Source organism: Triturus cristatus, chromosome 7 (assembly GCF_964204655.1).
Source record: "Triturus cristatus chromosome 7, aTriCri1.1, whole genome shotgun sequence".
Lineage (NCBI taxonomy): Eukaryota > Metazoa > Chordata > Amphibia > Caudata > Salamandridae > Triturus > Triturus cristatus.
In genome coordinates, this window is record NC_140590.1 from 765920239 (window position 1) to 765946928 (window position 26690).

Genomic DNA, 26690 nt, shown 5'->3' on the forward strand with positions numbered 1-26690 from the left:
ACAGCCTCTTCCCCTTACGATTGGTCCTTTGACACGAACTACAGATTTATTGCTTACTAAATCATGTCCAGAAAACCTGTTAGGTATCAAAACATTGAAAGCTCTAGGAGCTATAATATGTTGTTCTCCGGAAGGAGTAAGATTGTTTTTACGTGATTTCAAAGGGCACTATGTGTCCCGAGACATGGATCCCCGACTGCAGACTTTACCCACACATTTATGGGCACAAGGCCCTACAGATGTTGGTTGCATGAACATTACACCATATCGAGTCACACTAAAGGCAGGAGTGGTACTACCACGAATGCGACAATACAAGTTACCCCCAGATGCTGTAGTGGCTTTACTACAAATCATTGACGAGCTTATTGCCCAAGGAGTGGTTGTGGAAACCGACTCCAATGTATGTAATTCACCGATAATTCCGATTCTTAAACGAACTGATCCAAAAGCCCCGTCAGTATATCGATTGGTTATTGATCTGCGCGAATTAAATAAATGTATTGTACCACAATACCCCGTAGTTCCAGACATTTCTTCATTACTGACAGCCATTGATTCCGAAGCAACATTCTTTACTGTAATTGATCTCAAGAATGCCTTTTTCAGCGTCCCAATAGATCCGGAAAGCCAATACTTGTTCGGATTTAGTTTAAATGGACGAAGCTTTAAATTCACACGCGCACCTCAAGGATTCACAGAAAGCCCCAGCATCTATAGCCAAGCATTGAAACGAGAACTTGACAGTATCCACATGCCAGTCAACACTGCCCTGCTTCAATATGTCGATGATCTGCTGATCACCGCCCGAAGCGAACCTGAATGTGAAAAAGCCTCACTGACGGTTTTACATTTTTTGGCCGAAAAGGGGCACAAGGTGTCCCCTTCTAAGCTGCAATTCTGTGTCCAGCGAGTTGTTTACCTTGGTCACTCGCTGTCCAAGGAGGGAAGGCAGCTTACACCAGATCGCATCCAGCTAATTGCTAATATGCCAATACCCAAGACACAAAAGGAGGTGCGGGCTTTCATAGGCCTCACTTCATATTGTAGGCAGTGGATCCCTCAGTATGCATTTCTAGCAAAACCCCTCATTCAATTGACAACACAGGAGGCAGCCACATCGACTGTACTCCCTTGGACTCAGGAACATACACACGCCTTTGAAAGTTTAAAGAAAGCTTTATGTCAAGCACCTGTCCTAGCAACACCATGTTACAGCAAACAGTTTACGCTCTTTGTTACAGAACGCAAAGGTACTGCTTTGTCAGTACTCACACAGGAACAAGCAGGATCACACAAACCATGTGCTTATTTTTCTAGTACATTAGATCCCGTAGCTCAGGCTCTGCCTGCGTGCCTGAAGTCAGTGGCAGCGACAGCTTTAGCAATCAGACAAAGCGATGCCATAGTGTTAGGACATCCATTGACAGTACAAGTACCACACGCAGTAGAGGTTCTCTTGAACCGCACACAAACACAACACTTGACTATAGCGAGACTCACCGGTTACGAATTAACATTGTTTCAGCCACACATAGAAATCAGACGTTGTAGTACATTGAATCCTGCCACTCTTTTGCCAGTAAACGGAACAGACCCATTAGCACATGATTGTATTGAAGTTATTACTATCACGACGAAACCCAGACAAGACTTGACAGACGTCCCATTGACAGATTCAGACCTGACGTTGTATGTAGATGGTTCATGTATGAGAACAAGTACAGGAGAGCTAGTGGCCGCGTATGCAGTCACAACAGACACTGAAGTCATTGAAACAAATCGTATTAATACCTTGTCAGCTCAAGCAGCAGAGCTCATCGCTCTGACACAAGCCTGTATTCAAGCCACAAATAAGAAAGTCAACATATACACAGATTCACGTTATGCATTCGGAGTCGTCCATGACTTCGGCGTGCTGTGGCGAGAGAGAGGTTATTTAACTTCTCACGGTGCCCACATTCAGCACGGACCCCTCATTCATGCTCTATTAGATGCAATACATCTACCCGCTGCAATATCAATTATGAAATGTAAAGCTCATACGAAAGTTACTGATATCATTTCCCAAGGCAATGATCTAGCTGACAAAACAGCTAAACAGACTGCTCAAACTCACACATCTGACATGACAAAGACAATAGTTCCGACACCAACACATTGCATGATGGTTAAGGATCCCGCTCTTGACGTAATTGACATACAGACACATGCTACACCAGAAGAAATAAAGAAATGGACTGAATTAGGAGGGATCCAAACTGATCAGGGATGGATGACGAAGGAAAAATCTATATGGTTTCTTCCCGACTCAATGGTCCGAGTTATCATAAATACAATACATAGTCCTGCCCACTTAGGAGAAAAAGCTATGCTAGACAGCATTCAACACATTTGGTTTAACAAACATTTACGAGCAGCAGCTAAACAAAAAGTCCGTACCTGTATGATCTGTTGTCAGTTTAACCCAGGTAAAAGCATTCCCGTAGAACAGGGTGGATTTCAGCCTCCTGATCACCCTTTTGAAGTCCTCCAGATGGATTATATCCAGATGGAACGATGTCGAGGATTCAAATACGTTCTTGTAGTTGTTTGTGCTCTTTCCCGTTGGACAGAGGCATACCCGGTTTCAGATTACACTGCCCCGACTACTGCCAAACAGTTGGTTCGAGAATTCTTCCCACGGTACGGTTTACCACGTGCTGTCTACTCAGATAACGGCCAGCCGTTCTCATCCGAACTAATGAAATACGTTTCACTTTTGTTAGGTTATCAATGGAGATTTCACTGTGTCCGACACCCCGAGGCAGCAGGTCTCGTGGAACGACATAATCAAACTCTGAAAATTAGATTGTCCAAAATATGCAGAGAGAAAGGTGTCGATTGGGTAGTAGCCTTACCCGTTGCACTTTTTTACATGAGAATGGTAGCACACTCTCGAACAGGGCTATCCCCTTATGAAGTGATCTTCGGTAGACCACCAAATATGTGGGGGACGCCTATACCACGCAAAATAACTGATATTGACTGTAATATGCTGACAGATTACTTGGCTTCCTTGATGTCTGCACTACAATCTTGTCGTTCACAGGTAGCTGCAGCCTTTCCCGACAACACCGAGGTGAAACCCCATGACGTAATTCCAGGGGATTTAGTTCTAGTGAGGAACTTTGATCGGAAGTCTCAGCTGGATCCTAGGTGGAAGTCGCCTCAACTCGTATTGCTAACGACGAGGACAGCCGTAAAGATCGAAGGACGAAAAGGCTGGATACATTCAAGTCATATCAAGAAATTTCATGGACTACCGTCAGACGTAAACGACACACCTTGTGTGTCTTCCCCGAGTGACTCTAAACTTCCTTTGGTTGAACTGAATAACCATGAACAATACAAACTAAAACTTAGGTCTAACAAGTCAGGCAATTTGATTGTTTAAGTCCTCTCCAAGGTGAATCGGTCGAATTTGTCTCTGACATGTATCCCTTAGACCTGTATAGAGAAAGAAACAGAAGGATAAAGTTAAAACGACATGCGTACTGTAAATCACTGCGTAGTCATTGCACAATGACGTTATTAATTTTGTTTTTCCTAAGTCTTTTAATAATTACTGCAAGTATATTGTTGCACACATATTATCCTATTTCTAGACATGTTTACAATATTACTGCTGAACATTCTTTTAGTGAATTACCTCCGCATGAATTGTCTTATAGATTTGCGCTGCGCAATAACACTTTTATTAGTATGTTACATCATTCCCATCAGGTTAGCAATGCTACAAATTGTTGGATATGTGGCCGACTCCCTCCCTATCAGAACTATAAAGGAATTCTACCTCTCTTTCCATACCCGTTCACACACAACGGCTCCTGTGGAGCATGGTTTAGTTTAATTAATTCCCTAGATTCGAATTCTGCAGTTTACTAGAACAACTGGGTATGGGGAAATCTGAACTTAGTTTTACTCAAAGTCTGCCACCCCAACAAGGAGGGACTTCCCAAAAGAACAGGAACTGATCTAGAAAATGAAGTATATGGATTAGGTAATTTTACGCTCAATCTCATGATCTTGAATGTCGAATCCGAAGCTACTCCAATTTTGCCCGTCATGTCAGTATTTCCAGTAAAAGGTGAATTATGTGTAAGAAAGAATGGTTCCATACATATGGGCTATAGTAGATGCACCACTGTAATAGAATTTAGTGATCAAGGCAAGTCTACATTTAGAGCTTCCCGCCATTCCTACTTCATATGTGGTCAGACGGCATACATACGTTTGCCACTAGATTGGGATGGTACATGCTACATCGGATTCCTTTTGCCACCTGTTTTCCTAGCTCCTCCTGATTATCACAGAAATACTCATTTAGTACATAATAGAGAAAGGAGAGATCTCCCAATAGTCGATTACACTGAGACAGCATGGGAAAAATATACAGATTTCAATAAAGGTCTCTTTCCCTATATAGGTACAGTTACCAATAGTAAGCTGATACGTAGATTAACCAGAACCCTTGAAGCAGTAGTGAACGAAACTATCTCCGCCTTAGGCAATTTAACAGAAGAGCAGTCTGCTATGCGGATTGCTGTGCTTCAAAATCGTCTTGTCCTTGACGTCATCCTGGCCGATAGGGGCGGAGCTTGTAGGGTCATCGGATCAAGTTGTTGCATTTTCATACCAGAAAATTCGCCATCTGTATATAAAGCCATAACTCGCCTTCATAAGATTGTAAGCCAGATACACCAGAATCCAGGCACCTGGACTTGGTCCGGTTGGTTTTGGAGTGTATTATCTACCTTTGGATGGAAGGTCCTATCCTTCCTAGGTATTGGCTTTCTCATACTATTCAGTTGCTGTCTATGTCTACAATGTGGACCAGCGATCTGTGGTCTGTGTGCCACATCGTGTATTCCACCACCAAGATTTCATTCATCACGGAAGAAGAAAGAAGAACAAATGATGCTATATGAACAGATCGATGGATTAATGAAGATTGATATCTCTTGACGGGCAAGTAGGGGACAAGGAGGGAATGTGGAAATATGGATTTTTCTGGTCAGTTATGTCCCCTATCTTGGACCCCAACGGTTTCATGTATAAATCACAAGTACATGTATGTTCCCTCCAGTTCCAGTTATGAAGACGCAAACACATGTGCGTCCACCGCCAACATGTCCTCTTTCAGATCCGCCATGAATGGGCTGGATATTCCATTCCTAAGTATGAAAAGCCACCGCCTTTATATGGTTCACTTATGCCATTTTACAGTCCAGGCAAGTAGGCCCTGATTCTGCCATCAAGCTTTTTCTGTCTTCTGCCTCTGAAAGCTTCAGTCTGAGCTCGCATCTGTATCCATGAACTTTGTCCTACTCTCTGCGCGGCTAACGGTGCCTGACTCCAGCCTGTTGCCTGCCAAAAACTGTATTTCACCTTCAAGATTATCTGCTTTGCTCCGCTCCCTATCCAATACATTCCTGTCTAGTAGTTTAAGTAAACATTCTCCCAGCTACCGAGCAAAGGGCCCGGCTTCTCTGTCTTCATGCAAGTAATTAATAGCCCTATTACTATGGAAGATTTCTGTCCTCGCATCTAGTGTAGACACTTAGACGCTTGTACACGCACTAACAGTCAGTATAGTCAGTATAGAATAAGATTCTATCCTAAGAGACCTTTCTTTTTGGATAACACAGTTCTTTAAACATAGGATGTTAGATATGATTCGGGATTAGGTTGACTTGACCCTCCAGACTTCTGTCGCCACATGTAGAGCTAAATGTCAAGTCCCCTTCACCCCCTAGTTGCACGTCAATCACACGTCATGCTGCTGCGCGCGCATTTCTGCCAAGTATTTCTGCTGACATTGCGAAATTCTTTCATGGAACCACCCTATTATGACATCATACCTGATGACGTTCTTTAGTTACACCCAGTTACACCCACTTTTGCTACGCATGTATGTTTTATCTTTACTATCAATTGTTACGCCTCCTCCATCTGTTTCACTGTAATGCCTATTATATAAAAATGATTACTTGTCAATAAAGTGTTGTTCTTCACTTCCTGAACCTTCGTGGTGATGGAATATGGAGAGCATCGATTCGAATCGATTTTGGAATAAAGCCCGTTCCGAACCTCTAATACCACGGATTCTGCCTCTTATTTTACTGAGCTATTATTATAGATTTTCCGCATCAAATTAAGTCCCGGTAATTAAATTATTTACCACACCAGGAGACACCCAGGATCCCTGCCCCACCACCACAATGCAGCCAGGCTGGCCAGGAGGGACACGGTGTCCCGGGCACCCAGGAGGAGGCAGGCGACAACGCCAATGCCACCCCTCAGGGGTCCCGGAGTCCCGATGTACCCACAAGGGCAGGCCAGGTGCAAGTGGGCAGGGGTGGTGGGAGTGGAGGACGGCGGAGGCGCGAGCCTGACCAGTTGGCTGGGGAACCGGTATTTGCCCATGTCCGTAACATCATGGACACATACCGGCAGGACACCACGGGCATGGCCCAGGTTGTGTCCACCCTCAATGAGATCAAGGGGACCCTCGATGAGATAAAGACCCAGCAGGCCCAGCAACATGCGGAGCAACATGCCTGTCTACTGCAACACCAACGGAGGATGGAGGACAGACAGGCTGAGCAAGTGACGGTGTTCCAGGGGATTCACGATACACTCCGTCGGATGGCCGACAACATGGGCAACCCTCCCTGTGCCAGACGGCGTAGAACATCACCACCCACAGGGAGGGATCAGGAGGAGGAGGAGACATCCGACGGAGCATCCCAAACATCGTCACGGCCTGCTGCTGAGGGTCCCCGCAGGAGGCCGGGTCGTCCACGGAAAGGACCGTGAGGGTCGGCGCTACATCACCATCTCCCAGGACACCTGGCCTGGCACCTGGCCCACTGGAGCAACAGCATCACAGCATCAAGAGACATTCTCTGCCACATGGCCCTGCTGGTCACTGTCTGACCAATGTTGACAAAGACTGTGGCATGGACTATGAGGATTTCCAATGGCAAGGACACCAACTCCCCTACTGAACTTTGGATTCCAAACTCCCGGAAAGCCCCTCACTTTATCCCCCCCCCCCCCCCCCCCCAAAAATAAAAAAATCACACCATGAAGAGAAGATGCCTGCTGGTTGCATTATTACCTTACATGTGTGTTGTAAAGTCTAAACATGCCTGAGTTCTCTTTTGACTTCAACCATCCACACCCTGGGGCCTGAGTCTGGCACAGGACACACGGGTCACAGTGTATTAGGCAAGACAGACATGGAGCACCATACACACCCGTGATGGGCCCAACCAGCTGAGGGGGTGGCCGCACAACCGTGCTGACAGACACATTGAGTACAGCAACAGTCATGCGCAGAGGTCAGGGATCATGTGGAGTGTCCTGGGGGGCACCCAGGTATGTGTAGACAGGTGGCAGAACCATGTCCTGCAAGCCTGAGTCCGGTGGATGCAGAGAATGGGGGCCTGGCCAACGTTGGATGCATGGGGATGGCACATGTCACAATACCCACACAGTCATGGACATCATGCCCAATACACAGTCTCAGCCCACACACACAGCTTGCATCTTGCTACTCGACACATCGACACATAGCCACTATCCGGGAAAACCATGCCAGACATGCTGGATGCACCGTGGCAACACACCAGCATTGACTGAGAAGAGGCACCTTGGAGGCATAGGGACACCTTTATTAGTCATGTTTTCGGGATTGCAGAGGCAACTTGAAGTACACATGAACACATCTTGTGGAGTAACATGTGGGTCCAACACTGGCACCCCCCTTCTGCAGCACAAATGCGTGTTAGCCATGGAACTGGCACACAATTGTCGGCTAACAGCTAAACACCCACAGCTGCTCACGGAGAGACTGCCATACACCATTGATCCGCTGATGTGGAAGTCCCACACCATGTCAAGCCAATGCTAACCGTATGTGTCCGAGGGCAGTGTCATACACATTGATGCCATCATCACAATCCACTATCCCATCACTGATGACTGTCAACCAGTCAGACCATCTATTCAGGTGTACACAGCTGCATGTCGTGTCCCATGGTGATGCTACATGGCTGCAGAGGAACCAAACATCGACAGGGGCAGTGTGCATACATCGTGAACAACTGCCACACCCAATACACCCCTGATGCATCCCTTACCCTATGGAGACTTCCAAACGTGTCCATGCCTGTAACGCTGAGTCAGCCCACGATGACGTGTCCATGAGGAATAGCAGTGCCACAACAATGCAACCAGCAGACGGCATGCGCAAGTACCTGGGGAAGAGAGACACACAAGAAGTCAGCCACAAAAAGCACAGCCACTTGCATGTGCATTTACTCGACACATGTATGGATGACAACATGCTAGGTCACAATTATGACTGGGGAAATACAGCCATCACTGCCACCATCACTCCAGTGACACACCCACACACACCTCTGACTCACGTGCCATACATGCAGGTGGAGACACACATCACAACACATGCCACACGGGGACCAATGCGTGCACACTCAGACACTGGTACTCACCACTAAGCAAAGAAGTCGCGTATGAGCCGAGTCCGGATGTCCTCTTGCGGCTCCACATCCTCCACATCACTAGCCCCATTGCCAAGCCCTTCGTCCTCCACGGGTGGATGGTCCTCGTCATGTTGATCCAGGATGAGTGGCACAGCTTTCTCAACTGCCATGTTGTGCAGCATGCAGCAGACCATGAAGATTTTGCAGACCTTCGCAGGGGCATATGGGAGCGCGCCACCGGTCTTGTGGAGGCACCGAAATCGGCTCTTCAGCAGGCCAAACGTCCTCTCTATCACTCGCCTTGTCTGGCCATGGGCGGTGTTGAGGCGGTGTTGAGGCGGAGCTGGGCCGGCGTGATGGGGTTGCAGAGAGGTGTGAGCAGCCATGGCATGTTGGGATAGCCAGCGTCCCCTACATGGGAAGCACATGGACATCGTTAGAAGTGGTGAAGCGGTCGTGCTGGTAGGCTATGCAAAATACAGGACAGACAGACTGTACCCACCAACAACACATGCTCTTTCGTTGCGCAGCTGCATCATCATTTCAGGCATCCTGCTACGCCTCATGATGTAGGCATTGTGTGCTGATCCTGGAAAACGAGCACAGACATGTGAAATCACCATGTTGGACTGACACACCACAAGGGCATTGATGGAGTGGTAGTGCTTCCGATTGTGGTACGCTACCTCCCGTGCGTGTGGTGGTACCAAAGCTACATGTGTCCCATCTATGGACCCAATGACATGGGGCATCCCTCCCAGGGCATAGAATCCACGCTTGACCGCAGTCAACTGTTCAGGGGTTGGGAACTTGATGAAGTCATCCAGGTGAATCAACATGGCCTCTAAGAAATCATGCAGCACACGGCAGAACATGCTCTGGGACATGCCACCAACATGAGCTATGGTATATTGAAAGGTACCCGTGGCAAGAAAATGTAGGGCAGCCATTACCTTCAGCTGGGGTGTCAGTGCCGTAGGATACCTGTGCTGCGGTTGCAGGTGTGGTGCCAGTCTCGCCGTCAACTCCAGAATCAACGGTTGGGGGAAGCGGTAGCACCGGATACTGTCATTCTCCCGCATGGCAGCCAAGTCCGGAATTGGTCGGGCAAGAGGCGGCGCTCTGCAGTAATTTGGAAGTGACAAGGAAGAGTGAGTGCACTACGACAACAATTCATATGTACTGAGCACATGTTAATCTGTCAATACACATATGCTACATAGGGAGTCAGGTATGTGCTACATGCCCTGGACACGTATGGCTGCCAGGTGACACTCCTACCAAGACCCAGCTACACACGGAGATTGAGAACCTCCCCATGCCATGCCATGGGAATAGCTGTGTCCCAGTGCAAGTGAACAGCCAGACGCAAGACAGGAGTGACATACGCCCACACATCAGCAGAAGTAGGATGCCGATTGCAGAGACTGGTAGCGGAACACTAGAGCCACAGGTCACATGACATTACACTAGGACAGCCCACACACCTTGCCATGAAGGTGCACATGTCATGACTCACCACACATTCATTGTGAGGATGCAGGCATGTCCTTGTCACGCTACTCCGTGTCCCATGCATACGTGTGCACCTCACATCCGATACCACATGTGGCATGGTGTGCGGAACAGTGTGCAATGTCAATCTACACACAGACACATGTTGCTGCAACAGCTGCAGCTTTTGAGGGTGCTCCAACATCAACCTGATGGGAAGCCCCCACACATACATGACATAGTCACATTGTGCACCGTGGGTAGTGACAAGTCAGGTGTGGTAACCCCTGTACCGGGCATCAGGGGACACTTCCGTGTGTTGGTGTCGGTGCCATGCCAGTGACGCTCACCCCAAGTGTGCAGTACGACATGCACACATGTCAAAGGAGTCAAGGGCATGCCTGGCACACATTGCACCATCACACAGTACATCTGTACACATCTCATCATACATCTGGTGCCTTCTCGACTCAGGAGTAATGTTCCACATCACAGCCTGTCACACCTGTGCCCCACACATGTAGTAATGCACAGACGATGCCTTGATGTCCATTCATGGACAAGTATGTCCATTCATGGACAAGTATGTCCATCCATGGACAAGTATGTCCGCCCTATTCCTACCTGTGTGCCGCCTGTCACCACTGTGATGTGTGAAAACCGCCGTACTGCTGCTAAGAGGGCCTGTGTACGTTCCCATATCACTATGGGAGTGCTGCCGTATGTGTACCCATCGTGATGGCGAGCGTACAGGCATGTGTACGGCCCGTACCACTACGAGTACGCATACGCAAGAACACCCATAGTGGTAGGGCCGTACGCACGCCTGTACGCTCCCTATCACTATGGGTGTCCTCGCGTATGCGTACTCGTAGTGGTACGGGCCGTACACACGCCTGTACGCTCCCTATCACTATGGGTGTCCTCGCGTATGCGTACTCGTAGTGGTACGGGCCGTACACACACCTGTACGCTCCCTATCACTATGGGTGTCCTCACGTATGCGTACTCGTAGTGGTACGGGCCGTACACAGGCCTGTACGCTCCCTATCACTATGGGTGTCCTCGCGTATGCGTACTCGTAGTGGTACGGGCCGTACACACGCCTGTACGCTCCCTATCACTATGGGTGTCCTCGCGTATGCGTACTCGTAGTGGTACGGGCCGTACACACGCCTGTACGCTCACTATCACTACGTGTACGCATACGCGAGGACACCCATAGTGATAGGGAGCGTACAGGCGTGTGTACGGCCCGTACCACTACGAGTACGCATACGCGAGGACACCCATAGTGATAGGGAGCGTACAGGCGTGTGTACGGCCCGTACCACTACGAGTACGCATACGCGAGGACACCCATAGTGATAGGGAGCGTACAGGCGTGTGTACGGCCCGTACCACTACGAGTACGCATACGCGAGGACACCCATAGTGATAGTGAACGTAGGCACGCGTGTACGGGCCATTGCAATGCATTTGGGGTGCCCTAGGGCCCCGGAACGCACCGTACCTGTGTGTGAAGCTCCAAATTACATAGGGGACACATGAGGGACAAGTATTAAGGCCTACATGCATGCTGGTTGTCATGGAGACCAAGTTCAAATTTTGAATTTGTTCTGGAAGGTGCACAGCAGAAGTCAGTTGGAATTAATCTACTTTGTTGCAATGTGTTTGTGGGGCTGACATCATGCAGGAGAATAAAACCGATAGAGAACCCACAGACTGCTAGGTTTGAAGGGATTGGAGGAAACATAGGATGCAAATGTGAGTGACCAATCACTCTGTACTCTTGTGCATGAGATGGGCCAGCAAGGCAGATATAAGGCAGCCAGGTCCCATGAGGGAGCACTTGCCTGCACATCTCTGTATTCCACGACCCAGCTGCTGCTACTGATTCCCTGGAACCATGTCAAGGGCTGTGGAGAGGTCACAGCCATTCACCCTGGAGGAGAACATGGCTTTGGTGGAAGTGATCCTCCCACGGTACCCCATGCTGTATGGGCGACCAGGTTATCAGGTGAGTGCAGTGTCCACTGCCACAGACTGTGTCCCTTTTTTGTGACTGTGACTTCTGCCATTGTGTCCAGGTGTGACACACATGCTATGTACTGTAGGGGGGGACCCAGGGGGGGAATGCCTGATGTCTCCCAGCAGTGCCCTGAGACAGGAGGGGTGGGTGCAGAGTCCTCCCAGCAGTGCCCTGAGACAGGAGGGGTGGGTGCAGAGTCCTCCCAGCAGTGCCCTGAGACAGGAGGGGTGGGGGCCTATCACTCCCAGCAGTGCCCTGAGACAGGAGGGGTGGGTGCCTATCACTCCCAGCAGTGCCCTGTGACAGGAGGGGTGGGTGCAGAGTCCTCCCAGCAGTGCCCTGAGACAGGAGGGGTGGGGGCCTATCACTCCCAGCAGTGTCCTGAGACAGGAGGGGTGGGTGCAGAGTCCTCCCAGCAGTGCCCTGAGACGGGAGGGGTGGGTGCAGAGTCCTCCCAGCAGTGCCCTGAGACAGGAGGGGTGGGTGCAGAGTCCTCCCAGCAGTGCCCTGAGACAAGAGGGGTGGGTGCCTATCACTCCCAGCAGTGCCCTGAGACAGGAGGGGTGGGTGCAGAGTCCTCCCAGCAGTGCCCTGAGACAGGAGGGGTGGGGGCCTATCACTCCCAGCAGTGCCCTGAGACAGGAGGGGTGGGTGCAGAGTCCTCCCAGCAGTGCCCTAAGACAGGAGGGGTGGGTGTGATGCACAGTGTGAGCCTGGCTCATTGATTGTGTAGTTGCCCTCATTCCACCTGTGTCCTTTCAATGGCACGTACTGCTTTTGGCCTTCCCCCACAGGATCAAGTCCCTATGACAAAGTTGCAATGCGTTGGATGCACACTATGCCTTGTTGTAAACAGCAAATGTGTTCTAATCTGTGTCCCTGTGACATGTGCAAGGTGTATTGATGTAGTGTCACTTGTTCATCCTCACAGGTAGACGCCTCTGCCAAGGAGCAGATATGGCTGGACGCCGTCAGCGCCGTGAGGAGTGCGGATGGTCGGAGGCGGCACCTGTCCCAGGTGAGGAAACGCTGGCAGGATATCCGGTGCTGGACGCGGAGGATCGCACGAGTCCTGCTGGGGGACTCACCTGAGAGCCACAAGAACCGCGGGCGCCGCCGTCTCTCCCACATCCAGAAAGGTGTGCTGGCGGTGGTCTTTCCTGACTTGGACAGGCGTCTACAGGACATGCAGCAGCCGGAAGGGGGTAGGTACATGTGTGTGTTTGTTGTGTTTCACCAGCATTTGTAAGTGCACTGTTCCATGGATACACTTCCAGGGTTTATGGTGCTGTGCAGATCCTGTTCCCCACAGTATTGCAGTGCTCTCCTGCCTCCCTTCCCCTCCTTGCAATGTGTTCCCTGGTCTGTGTGTAGTCACTCCATCACAAGGTTATGTAGCCTGACACCTTCTCCAAGTGTACAATGCCTGCAGCATCATGTGTGGGGGTGGTGTGTAACAGGTTTTGTGACCTTGCCTGTGCCCTGTCCAGTTCTGGACTTGTGGGTTCCATGTCAGTTGGCACTAATGCTGAGTCCAGACATGGGAGTTAATCTCTCGAGTGCCAGGCCTTCCAGCAGGCATGTCCCATGTGGTGGCCTGTGACATGATGTGCATGAGTGTGCGTTAGGCATAGTGCAGGGATGTTAGCGTGTGTTGCAGTCATTCCCATTCAGGAGCATGGAGTTGTGTGGCCACTACTGTCCCCAGGGGCATCTTTTCCTAGGTATCATGTGTGTAATCCGAGAATGTCGACAATCTCTGTGTCTACAGCATAGGTTGTGCTCTGTGCCATTGTCCCCTGGCACCATGTTTCTTGACGTGAGATGTATTACAAGTGTCCACTGTCCAGCCTGACCTGATTTTCAAAGTACATACTCACGGTGGCCATTGCCTGTGTGTCTTGTTGCAATCATCTCATGATGCCCATTTGTACATGATTATTTGGACAGGCGCACCTTGGGTATTTGGTGTGCAATCTTGAATTGTTGCATCCCATGTGTATTTCACCCAGACTAAGAGATGTAAGTGCTTCCTGTGTCTCCACAGATTTGTCTCATGTAGGGGGTGGGTGGGGCGGCCATGGCCTACATGTCAAGACCTGTCATCTCCTTGCTCGGACTGGCCAGTGTGTGATGTTTGTCTGGACATACACTCAAGGTGCAGCGTGCCAGTCAGGGTGGGCATGTTCTCAGTATTACCTATGCTGCATGTGCCTCTAGTTCCTGGATTTGGTCCCTGCTCATCCCAATTTCCTGCCACGCTGTGTGGTGCAGATGCAGTGCTGTATTGTCCCCAGGGCCTTGCTCCTCAGTCAGAATACCATGTCATCTCATTTGCTATTGTGTCATGCTCTCCATAGTTTTTCCATGGCATGGTGGGTCACACAACTGTGTCTTGCAGGGCCTACGTATGTACCTTGTTTTGTAGTTGTAACTCATCCTTTGTTTCAGGCTATGCACTGTAACCTACGTAGATTTGACTCATGTGACATATGTATACAGGTGTATGATTAATTTCTGTCTCTTCACCCTGCCCACAGCATCGTCGGGGGACACGGAGGGAGACATGGACACAGACGGCGCGGAGGGACCGAGCACCAGTGCCAGCGGTGACATCGGGGCTGGCACTTCGAGTGGGACTGAGGCGGAGGAGAGTGAACCCGGGGACCTGTCGACTGGCACAACAGAGTATGAAGCTGACGGGTCCGAGGATGATCTCTCCGAGTGGGCGGTGGCTGCACCACCATCTGACAGCAGCCCTACATCTGGCACCACCACCTCCATTGGCATCAGCCGCCTCCCACGTGCTCGTGTCCCTTCCCAACGTGCCCGGTCACCACATGTCTCCTTCCTGCCAGGCACCGCACCCCCTGTCTCCACTGCTGCCGCCAATGCTGAGTCTGTGGACATCCAGCGGCAGTTGCAGATTGGTCAGACTGCGATCCTTAATGTCCTTCATGGCCACAGCCAGGTCCTCAACAACATGGAGGCATACTTGGAGGGCATTCATTCATCGCAGGCTGACCAACGCAGCTTGCTGAGGTCCATAGACTTCACACTGACTGCAGCAGTGGGTCTCCTGCAGCGCTACGTCCCACCCCCTACCCCTGCTCCTTCCACAATTCCCACTCCCATGCCTGTCCCACATACACCCAGACGTAAGCATGCACCCACCACAACAGACACAGGCACCACACCAGCAGGGAAGGTCTGCCGCACACCTCCTGACACGCACACACAGGGTGCAGTAGGCACACCCACTGGGTCGGGGGGCAAACGTGTGACACGCAGCCAGAGTGGGAGTCCGCATTCCACCCAATCCACTCCCTCCAAATACCCTCCCCTCAGCTCTCCTGGCCACATCTCCCCCAAAGACTCCTTCATGGCCGCTCTGTCCCTGAGCCCCACAGTGACACCACCCCGCAAGCGGTCAAGGAGGTCCCCGGTCAGGGTGCTTGAGTCCCCCCCCCCCTGTCCACACCCTCCCCCAGTGGCGCTGCGACCCATCCCTCTGACCCCCCCCCCTCCTTGGGGCCTGTGGTTCCTTCGGGTGCAGGGGAGTCCCTGGAGGACCTTGCTAAGGTGTGCAGCGAGATCCTGGCCTCCGCCTTTGGCCCTGCCCCACCCCCTGTGGTGGAGTCCTCCATCCCTGCAACCACGACGCCTACCCTTCACCCTCCTGTCCCTGCAGTGCCTGTTTCTTCCCCCCCACATGATGCCCTCACCCCTGTGGAAGACAACGGATTGTAACTGTGCAGGCAAGCTAGGGGACACGCATCCCACTGTGTCCCCCATCCAGCTGGGACTCCTGGACTGCCCTATGGCCTTTGTTAATATTGGACTTACGTCATACTAGTTTTTTGCTCATGCTGAATAAAGCTATTTATTTTTTGCCCTTGGAACACTCCTGCATTGCTGGCATTGCTGTTGGTGGGGCTGCTACATGGTTGTGGGTGTTGGTCATGTGTTGGGTGTGTGGGAAATGTAGTAGTGTGCTGCTCATAGGGGGGACCCTGGGATCTGTGTGCCAACACACGGTGTTAGCTACCTTTCTCCATTCATGTAAGCAGTTGCTGCATGTAGCAATTGTCCCAAGGTGTATTCCTTCCTCTGTGTACCCTGACTTCTTCCCTGCAGGGTGTCCCCTGACTTTAGCACAGAGCTGTGTGTCCATTAGCTGGGTGTGTGACGTAGTCCTTCACCTTTGCACATGCATGCTGAGCGATGTCTCCACCTGCATCATTCGTGGCATCCTTGGTAGTCATTGTACTTGTGTATGTGGCCTATTGACATGACTTCATGTGTACATGTTTTCTTTTCTGCGCTATGCATGCGTATACTCCCAGCCTCGCACACATGTGGTACATGTACTGCAGGGTCTTTGTGCACCTGACTGACATTTGTGGGCATGGTATCTGTGACTACTCCACCCTTTGCGTTCCATGGGCACTGCTGGGAGTGATGGGCACCCACCCCTCCTGTCTCTGGGCACTGCTGGGAGGACTCTGCACACACCCCTCCTGCCTCTGGGCACTGCTGGGAGGACTCTGCACACACCCCTCCTGTCTCTGGGCACTGCTGGGAGGACTCTGCACACACCACTCTTGTGACTGGGCACTGCTGGGAGGACTCTGCACACACCCCTCCTGTGTCTGGGCACTGCTGGGAGTGATAGGCCCCCACCCCTCCTGTCTCTGGGCACTGCTGGGAGTGATAGTCAACCACCCCTCCTGTCTCTGGGCACTGCTGGGAGGACTCTGCACACACCCCTCCTGCCTCTGGGCACTGCTGGGAGGACTCTGCACACACCCCTCCTGTGTCTGGGCACTGCTGGGAGTGATAGGCCCCCACGCCTCCTGTCTCTGGGCACTGCTGGGAGTGTTAGGCACCCACCCCTCCTGTCTCTGGGCACTGCTGGGAGTGTTAGGCACCCACCCCTCCTGTCTCTGGGCACTGCTGGGAGGACTCTGCACACACCCCTCCTGCCTCTGGGCACTGCTGGGAGGACTCTGCACACACCCCTCCTGTCTCTGGGCACTGCTGGGAGGACTCTGCACACACCACTCTTGTGACTGGGCACTGCTGGGAGGACTCTGCACCCACCCCTCCTGTGTCTGGGCACTGCTGGGAGTGATAGGCCCCCACCCCTCCTGCCTCTGGGCACTGCTGGGAGTGTTAGGCACCCACCCCTCCTGTCTCTGGGCACTGCTGGGAGTGTTAGGCACCCACCCCTCCTGTCTCTGGGCACTGCTGGGAGGACTCTGCACACACCCCTCCTGCCTCTGGGCACTGCTGGGAGGACTCTGCACACATCCCTCCTGCCTCTGGGCACTGCTGGGAGGACTCTGCACCCACCCCTCCTGTCTCTGGGCACTGCTGGGAGTGTTAGGCACCCACCCCTCCTGTCTCTGGGCACTGCTGGGAGTGCTAGGACCCCACCCCTCCTGTCTCTGGGCACTGCTGGGAGGACTCTGCACACACCCCTCCTGCCTCTGGGCACTGCCGGGGGGACTCTGCACACACCCCTCCTGTCTCTGGGCACTGCTGGGAGGACTCTGCACACACCACTCTTGTGACTGGGCACTGCTGGGAGGACTCTGCACCCACCCCTCCTGTGTCTGGGCACTGCTGGGAGTGATAGGCCCCCACCCCTCCTGTCTCTGGGCACTGCTGGGAGTGTTAGGCACCCACCCCTCCTGTCTCTGGGCACTGCTGGGAGGACTCTGCACACACCCCTCCTGCCTCTGGGCACTGCTGGGAGGACTCTGCACACACCCCTCCTGCCTCTGGGCACTGCTGGGAGGACTCTGCACACACCCCTCCTGTCTCTGGGCACTGCTGGGAGGACTCTGCACACACCACTCTTGTGACTGGGCACTGCTGGGAGGACTCTGCACCCACCCCTCCTGTGTCTGGGCACTGCTGGGAGTGATAGGCCCCCACCCCTCCTGTCTCTGGGCACTGCTGGGAGTGTTAGGCACCCACCCCTCCTGTCTCTGGGCACTGCTGGGAGTGTTAGGCACCCACCCCTCCTGTCTCTGGGCACTGCTGGGAGGACTCTGCACACACCCCTCCTGCCTCTGGGCACTGCTGGGAGGACTCTGCACACACCCCTCCTGCCTCTGGGCACTGCTGGGAGGACTCTGCACACACCCCTCCTGTCTCTGGGCACTGCTGGGAGGACTCTGCACACACCACTCTTGTGACTGGGCACTGCTAGGAGGACTCTGCACCCACCCCTCCTGTGTCTGGGCACTGCTGGGAGTGATAGGCCCCCAACCCTCCTGTCTCTGGGCACTGCTGGGAGTGATAGGCCCCCACACCTCCTGTCTCTGGGCACTGCTGGGAGTGATAGGCACCCACCCCTCCTGTGTCTGGGCACTGCTAGGAGGACTCTGCACACACCCCTCCTATTTCACAATATGTACGCTCATGGCATACACGGATGTGGGTACGCTCCATGCATTCGAGGTGGGGGTACGTGTCGTACTTACACTGTTGGGGTGGGGGTACGCTCCATGCATTCGAGGTGAGGGTACGGTCGTACTTACACTGTTGGGGTGGGGGTACGCTCCATACGTACGCGGGTGGGGGTACGTGTCTTACTTACACTGTTGAGGTGGGGGTACGCTCCATACGTACGCGGGTGGGGGTACGTGTCGTACTTACACTGTTGGGGTGGGGGTACGCTCCATACGTACGCGGGTGGGGGTACGGGTCGTACTTACACTGTTGGGGTGGGGATACGCTCCATACGTACGCGGGTGGGGGTACGTGTCGTACTTACACTGTTGGGGTGGGGGTACGCTCCATACGTACGCGGGTGGGGGTACGGGTCATACTTACACTGTTGGGGTGGGGGTACGCTCCATACGTACGCGGGTGTGGGTACGCGTCGTACTTACACTGTTGGGGTGGGGGTACGCTCCATACGTACACGGGTGGGGGTACGGGTCGTACTTACACTGTTGGGGTGGGGGTACGCTCCATACGTACGCGGGTAGGGGTACGGGTCGTACTTACACTGTTGGGGTGGGGGTACGCTCCATGCATACGGGGTGGGGGTAGGGTCCGTACATATCCGTCCCCACGCTATGTGATGCTTGTGCGGCCCGTACCCAGGCCTTTGCCACGTGGGTACGAGCCGTCCCGCCATTGTTGGGGTGACGTGGGTGTGGGCGTGGTACGACTCGTACCCACGCTCTTCAGGCGTGGGTACGGGACGTACCTGTCTGGTTGTGTTGCCGGTTCGCGTCGTGACGGACTTCCGTTGTGGCGGTCACTGGCTTAGCTGGACACGCCCCCACCCCCTCATAGTGACCAGGGCATGGGAGTCAGGTATGTCCAGGGCATGTGTGCTGTGTGACTTTGGTGGGGGGTTTGTGGCCTGCCCTGGTCCTGCCACCCCCACCCCACTTTCCCCCCTCCCTTAGTTGTTCTGACCTTCTGCGGCGTCTGCGTCCGAACCTGTAGAGGAGGTCGACTGCTATGAGGGCCGGGATGACACGTAGGTTCGGGTCCATGTCTGTCCGTCGCGTACGGGTCCTCCTTGTTCGCGTCGTCCTGTCTGTCCGTCGCGTACTGGTCCTCCTTGTTCGCGTCGTCCTGTCTGTCCGTCGCGTACTGGTCCTCCTTGTTTGCGTCGTCCTGTCTGTCCGTCGCGTACTGGTAGTCCTTGTTCGCGTCGTCCTGATTTCCCGGCAGTTTTTGGCAGCCGGAAAATATTCAACGTGCGGGATGACGTCGGTGCGAATCGTAATTCCTGGTTCGTGAATGGCAGGCTGCGAGCGTCCCGACGTCAGGTCGGCGCTTTCCCGGATCGCATTTGTAGGTTTATTTTGTTCGGTCGGGGTTTTTTACGATTCGTACGGAAATGGTGTTCCCGTGCGAATCGTAATTCCATGTTTGTAAATTTTGACGACCGGGTACGCGTCGGACGGAGAATATGCCCCGTCCGACGGTTCGTACCCGGTTTTTACAGGATCGTGATCGGCGCCTGAATGTTATGAAGACATTGGAGGTTTCTATGGTCTGTTCTGATTTCGAAAAGTTACTTGGTACCCATCAGATATTGTCTCCATTCAAGACAGGCCAACTTCATGGCCAGTAGTTTTTGTTCAAGAACAGGGTAGTTTCTTTCAGAGTCTGCTAGAACCTGTGATAGGTAAAAAACAGGATGTTCCGGTCCATCGTCTTGCTGTTGTTGGAGGAGGACTGCACCAACAGCTTTGTATCACACGTCTGTTTCCACAAAAAACTTTTTTGTTGTATCAGGATGACGTAAAATGGGTTCTTGTGTGAATACCTTTTTTAGGGACTGGAAAGCCCGTTCGGTGACTTTGGTCCACTTGAATTTCTGTTGGAGATTCTCCTTCTTCAATGTTTGGTGAGCAAAACTATTAATGAATTGACGATAAAAGTTTGTCAAGCCTAAGAAACATTGAGTTTCTTTAATAGTCGAAGGTGATGGCCAATCTAAAATAGATTTTACCTTTTGTGGATCCATGGCTATCCCAATCTTGTTAATTTGGTAACCCAAATATTCCACCTTGGTTTTGTGAAACTCACATTTTTCAGGTTTACAAAAAATACTATTTTGACGTAGTCTTTCCAGGACTTGCATGACTTGTGAATGATGCAACTATGGGGCTGCTGAATAGACCAAAATGTCATCTAAGTATATTACCACAATCTGGTTTAGAAGATTCGAAAACACATTCTCCATAAATCTTCGATAGATTGAAAGAGCATTGGTCAGCCCAAAGGGCACAACTCGGTATTCGAAATGCTCCAATGGAGTTTGAAATGCGGTTTTCCACTCATCCCCTTCCTTGATTCGGAGGAGATGGTAGGCATCCCTGAGATCCAACTTGGTGAACATCTGTGCCCCTCTTACTGACTCCAGGACATCCTTGATCAGGGGCAATTGATAGTGGAATTTGATGGTGACCTTATTCAAGCCTCTGAAGTCTATACAGGGCCAAAGAACTTTGGTCTTTTTGGGTAAGAAGAAGAGGGGAGCCCCACCATGTGATGAGGATCGAGTGATAAGACTATTCTGAAGATTTTCTTCAAGATATTGTCTGAGGATTTCTTTCTCCGGTTCTGTGAGAGAATCTATTCGTCCAAAGGGTACTATTGTTCCTGTTTCCAATGGAATGGCACAGTCAAACTCCCTATGAGGAGGTAGTGTTGCTTTCTTTGGCTTCAGTAAGACATCAGCATATGCTTAGTAGTGAATAGGTGTGCCGTGGACGGAGTTAACAGAGTTACAAGCTTCCTTTCTTATCATAGGCATTACTTTTGGAGACCGGTATTCGTCAGCAGGGTAACAGAACTGTTTGCAAAAATGTGACAACAGGGAGATGGTTCTTGTCTCCCAATTTATATACGGATTATGACTGATCAGCCACAGTATCCCTAAAATCATGACATGACTGGGCGAGGCAATCAGGTCGAAAGACAAGTTTTCTTGGTGTTTTCCAAAATGTTAACTATAATAATGGCGCCATGTCTTTGACTGGTACAGAAATGAGGGGGGTTCCATCCACTGCATGTACCTTTTCTGGGATTCCCTTAGGAACGTGACATATTTGTCTTTCCATAGCCCATCCTTCATCCAAATACATTCTGCTAGCACCACAATCTAGCAATGCTAGTACATTTTCTTCCACACTATTAGGTAGCCTTTAGAGCATAGGCAAAAAAGAGAGAAGTAGATGTTTCTTTCAAAGTACAAATGGAAGGAATTCCAGACCATCCCATCCTCTCTCTTCTCAGAGAGGACGGGATTTGGTGTTTTCCGACTGCCTGGGAGGACGGGTAGGACACGTGTGAATCATGTGCCCGAAGCGCCACAATACAGACATAGCCCTTGTTTTCTTCTATATTCTTGTTCAGCCTCGGACAGGGGTCCTCTAGTCAGACCTATCTGCATTGGTTCGTCTCCTGTAGAAGGTAGTATGTCAGATACGGGGGTTTCTGTTTTATGAGTACTAGGTCGAGTTATTCCTGAATGCTGCTGGAGTCGTGACTTTCGTCTCTCCAGTCGCCGTTAATTGAAGCGATGTTCAACTGATAATGCTAAATCCATTAACTCAGTCATAGTCTCTGCACAAGCCCGTGCATGCGCATTCCTCGGCAGGAATGTGCATGCACGGGCTCCCGCGCATGCGCAGTTCCCAGAAGAAGACGCGATTTAGACGGCTGGAAGCCCGGGGACGCCGCCGATAAGGTAAGGTTATTTGAAAATTGCTTTTTTAATTTATTTAATGCTGCGGGCGGGAGGCGGGCGGGAGGCGAGTAACAGAACTATGCGGAGAGTGCGGAGATTGGTTCCATCTCCGTGCCTCTCCGCGTAGGTCCCTTACTAATTACACAGCTGCTAATAGAAGGCAAATTGATAATCACTATGGTGTCACGTTTGGAGTCTTTCTTACCGGTCTTGAGAAGTTGGGACGGCTCTTCTGGTTTGTCCGAGATATTGGTGACCCCTTCCGGTAGCCACGGTACCACCGACAGTGAGAAGCCTAAGCAGCCAGTGCCTTCCAGAAGGAGTCCCAAGAGGAAAAAACCCTGAAGGGAAAAACCTCTGATGACGAGGAGACTCCAGAAACGAAGGAGAAGAAAAGAAGCCAGGAAACACAGAGAAACCAGAAGCCCAGTATAGAGCAGGAGGTTTAGGATCCCAAACTGGAGCAGGAGGCGCCAAAGGAAAAAGAGCGCCAACGGAAGGAAAAGAACACCAACAACTGGAACAGGAAACCAACAGGAGCGAGGACACACCAACAGGAACATGGATTGGTGCAACGCAAGGAAGGAAAAGGTTCTGCCCCTTTTATACCCAAGAACAGGAAGGAACAAACAGGAAGTGACAAAATAGGAACAGGAAGTGACAAAACAGGAAGAAGCCGCTGCCATCATGGATAGGAAAAGGAGTGAAGAGCAGAATAGGAAGGCCACCATGTTAGAAAGGTAGAACAACCTTCCCCCAAGGCCCTCTGAGAGCATGACTGTGAAGGAGAGAAGGAAAACAGGCAACAAGATGGCCCCAAAGGAGATAACCCACAAGATGGTACCAAGCCTAAGGTAAGTGCAAAATTCCCCCCAAATATTAGCATAGGAAACCACAGTCCTCATCTGGGAACTGTGGTATTCCTAAGATGTTATAGGAAACATTCAACGGGCCGCCGTGCAAGTCTGTGGCGTGCCCGATGAAAAGAGGCAGCAGGCGTCGTAGGGCGCCCCCGTGACACCAAAATGTCAATAGTGGGCTGCCGTGTTGCTCCGCGAAGCGCTAGAGAAGAAGAGAGAGGCATCGCAGGCTGCACTGAGGCCTGTGAAGAGGAAACAGGTAGCGTCGCGGGTCACGCTTCAGCCCACGGCGCAACATATGGGCCTGATTATGAGTTTGACACAGTTGCGCTGGCTCTCCGGCAACACAGCTGCACCAAACCCGTACAAGGACAGCCTGCCGTATTATTAGTTGAAGGAGTACAACACGCAATATGGCGGGGGTCCTTTGCCACACCCATGGTGGTGCCTAGAAAACAGGCACCGCAATGTTAAGGGCAAAAAAGTTCCAATATTTTGTGCCCCACTGAATGTTTCCCCATGGCAAGGTGGACATGGGGGCCCTGTAGGGCCCTCTTTGTTCCTTCACCGCCAGCCTTTTCATGCTGGGCATCCGCCATGAAATGGCTTGCAGTGCAGTAACTCATAATATGCTGAGCGGGACTGACCCTGGTGCAGCTGGCGGTCCACCGCCGATACGATGGTGAATGTCATAATCAGCAAAACGGTGGACCTCCACTGCTGCGCCACCGCGAGTCTGTCGGTCGGAATACCACCAGACTCGTAATCAGCCACTAAGTTCTGGGAGAAGACCGTGCTATCTATGAAAAGCAATTGGCCACACAATGTCTAATATTTGTAAGCTATAATGATAATAGTGTGATCTTAATAAAAGGGAAAGCAAAGAGGTTGAAGAGGTGTAAGGCACTTTTATTAGAATATCAAGCTAAAGAATTTAGAAAAGTTCCGTGCACAAGATACATTCAGATCATAGTAATAATTTAAGAGGATATTAACCACTTAAGAAATTCTAAAGCGAGTGGGGAAAGGGTGGTCGTAATTGATTGAAAAGAGAATTGCAAAGAAATGCCTCTTATTATATGGTCATTCTCCAAGTTTATGGACTGATGTTGCTGGTTTTTCGATTCTGAGAGTGCACTTAGACCTGCTAACCAGACCTCAGTGCTAGTATCCTGACTCTAAATTATACATGCTACATTGGCTATAACTGATTGACATAGGTTAACTTACCTGTAAGCCCCCAGTATATGGTACCCAGGGCATGTATGTTAGAAAGTCACCCCAGGGATTGCAGAACTATTTGTGCTACCCTGGGTGTGTCACAGGTAAACTGAGTCTACCAGTCCGCCATTGCAGACTTGAAGAGCAGTTTTAAACTGCTAGCCCAACTTTGCCATGTAAAACAATAGCAATGTCAAACCTCCCTCTGCAATATGTGCAAGTCACCCTTATGGCAGGCCTACAGAGCCCTAAGGCAGGATGCAGCATATTTCATGGGCAGAGCATGTATTTTACGTGCTCTGGCAATAATAACACAAAACTGTCGTTCTCACTGTGGAAAAGCTTGGTCACTCCATTGGCCAGTGCAGGGTTACATGCTGACCCCCCAGCTCTGCTAACTCCTGAACAGTGCGACCAAAGTAGACACTCCAATGTATCAAAAACTTGTTGCATTGAGCCCGACTTGATTCTCAAATCAAAATAAATTTAACAAGTTACAGTGTACAACTTTTCCAAAGCTGTCACTTTGTTGCCCTCAATCTCCTGTGCCCTTAATGGTTACACAAGGTGCTTTAGCCTGAGACATCTCTCAGCCCTCCTACGGAGACATACTAACAACTCCCAGGAAAGGAGACAGTAGGGGCCTGTACTGGAGAGAGGTGTTGCCTCCCTCCTACAGGAAGCCTCACAGGTGCTGGCCTAAAAGGCAAGCTTCAAAGAGGAGGCTGCCATTGAAAAGCCAATGGAGAACACTTGGGCGAGGGGCAGCACCATTGTCTAGGGAGACTAGCTGGCACTCCGGAAGGAGAGAGAACGTCTATTGTCAAACCACTTTTTTCAGGGGCCTGTAGCCCTCGTAGTAGCAAAACCTCTGGGTTAGGCTATAGATCCCTGGACCCCAAAAGAAGAGTTCAGCCATGTTGGGAGTGGGCAGAATGGTGCATAATGAGACAGTCAGATGCCACACTTCCCAGAAAGTGGTCATCGGGTGGGAGGGAGCCTGGTAGTAAATCAAACAAGGGGCACTGTTCCAGAGTGAGTGTTGCAAAGAGTCAACAACGCACTACTAAAAGAGGAAAGAACAGGAAAGGTACTAGGTCAGGGCCCTTGTGATAGGGATGGGGAGAGACGCAAATTGTCTCTTGTTGCCCTCACACACCCCGAGGGATGTCATGCTTCATCATTGGGCATGTGCTCCTCGTTGGGCCGGCGGTGCAATGCCCTACGGGTCCCCCGAAGGGTCTCTTTGGCGGAGATCTTTTTAGAGAACTGCCGATGGGTGCATGTGGGTGTGTGGGTAACGGTCCTATGTGGGGAGTTGTGCGTGCGTGCAGTGCGTATTAAAACCGCTATTCCAACTTGGGTTGGCCTCTAAAATAGTGATTGGTAAGTTTTGTAGCTGTGCGTGCTCGTCGCACCGTGCTTGTATGTTCGCTGATCCTTTTCTTTATGGCTCTGGTGGTCATACCAACGTAGTACAGGGTGCAGGGGCACGTGATGAGATACACACAGTTGGTTGTATTACAATTTGTGTGTTTCCGTTGTTCCCATCGGAAATTCCCCAGTTGAAATGATTTTGTGTGTCGCGTCGAAGAGCATGCCCCACATGTGCCACATGGGTAGTGTCCTGTGACTGCTGGGAGGCTCCACGTGGTGGTTTCCTTGATCGTCTGTGGTGTTTGAGGGCGTGTGTTAACCAGTTGATCGCGTAAGTTGGCAGTTCTTTTAAAGGAAAACCGGGGGGGTTCGATATCCAGTGTGTCACTGTTGAGGATCCTCCAGTTCCGATTGATTATCTTCTTGATTTGATTGGATAGAGGGGTGAAAGTCATGACGCAGGTGATGAGGTTAGTGGTTTTAGGTGCCCTCGTCTCCAGTAGACCTTCTCGTGTGCTATTCCTAGCCCGTTTTCTGGCTTGTCTGATCACATGTCCAGGGTAGTGTCTCTCAGTGAGGTTGTCTGCCAGGCGATTGGCTTGGGACTCAAACTCATGTACCCTACTACAGTTACATCTGATTCTCAAGAATTGGCCATAAGGCAAATTCTCCCTCAGTGCTTTGGGGTGATAGCTCTTAAAACTAAGGAGGCTGTTACAGTCCGTATTTTTCTTGTAGGTGATGGTATGTAATACTCCATTCTCGAGGCTGATCGAAAGGTCCAGGAAGAAGATCTCATTAGTGATGGCCGTCATAGTGAAGCGTAGGTGTGGATCCTGGTTATTAACCCATTGGTGAATTGTCTTGGCCGTAGTTTCTGGCCCCCTCCAAAGGATCAGGATATCATCAATGTAACG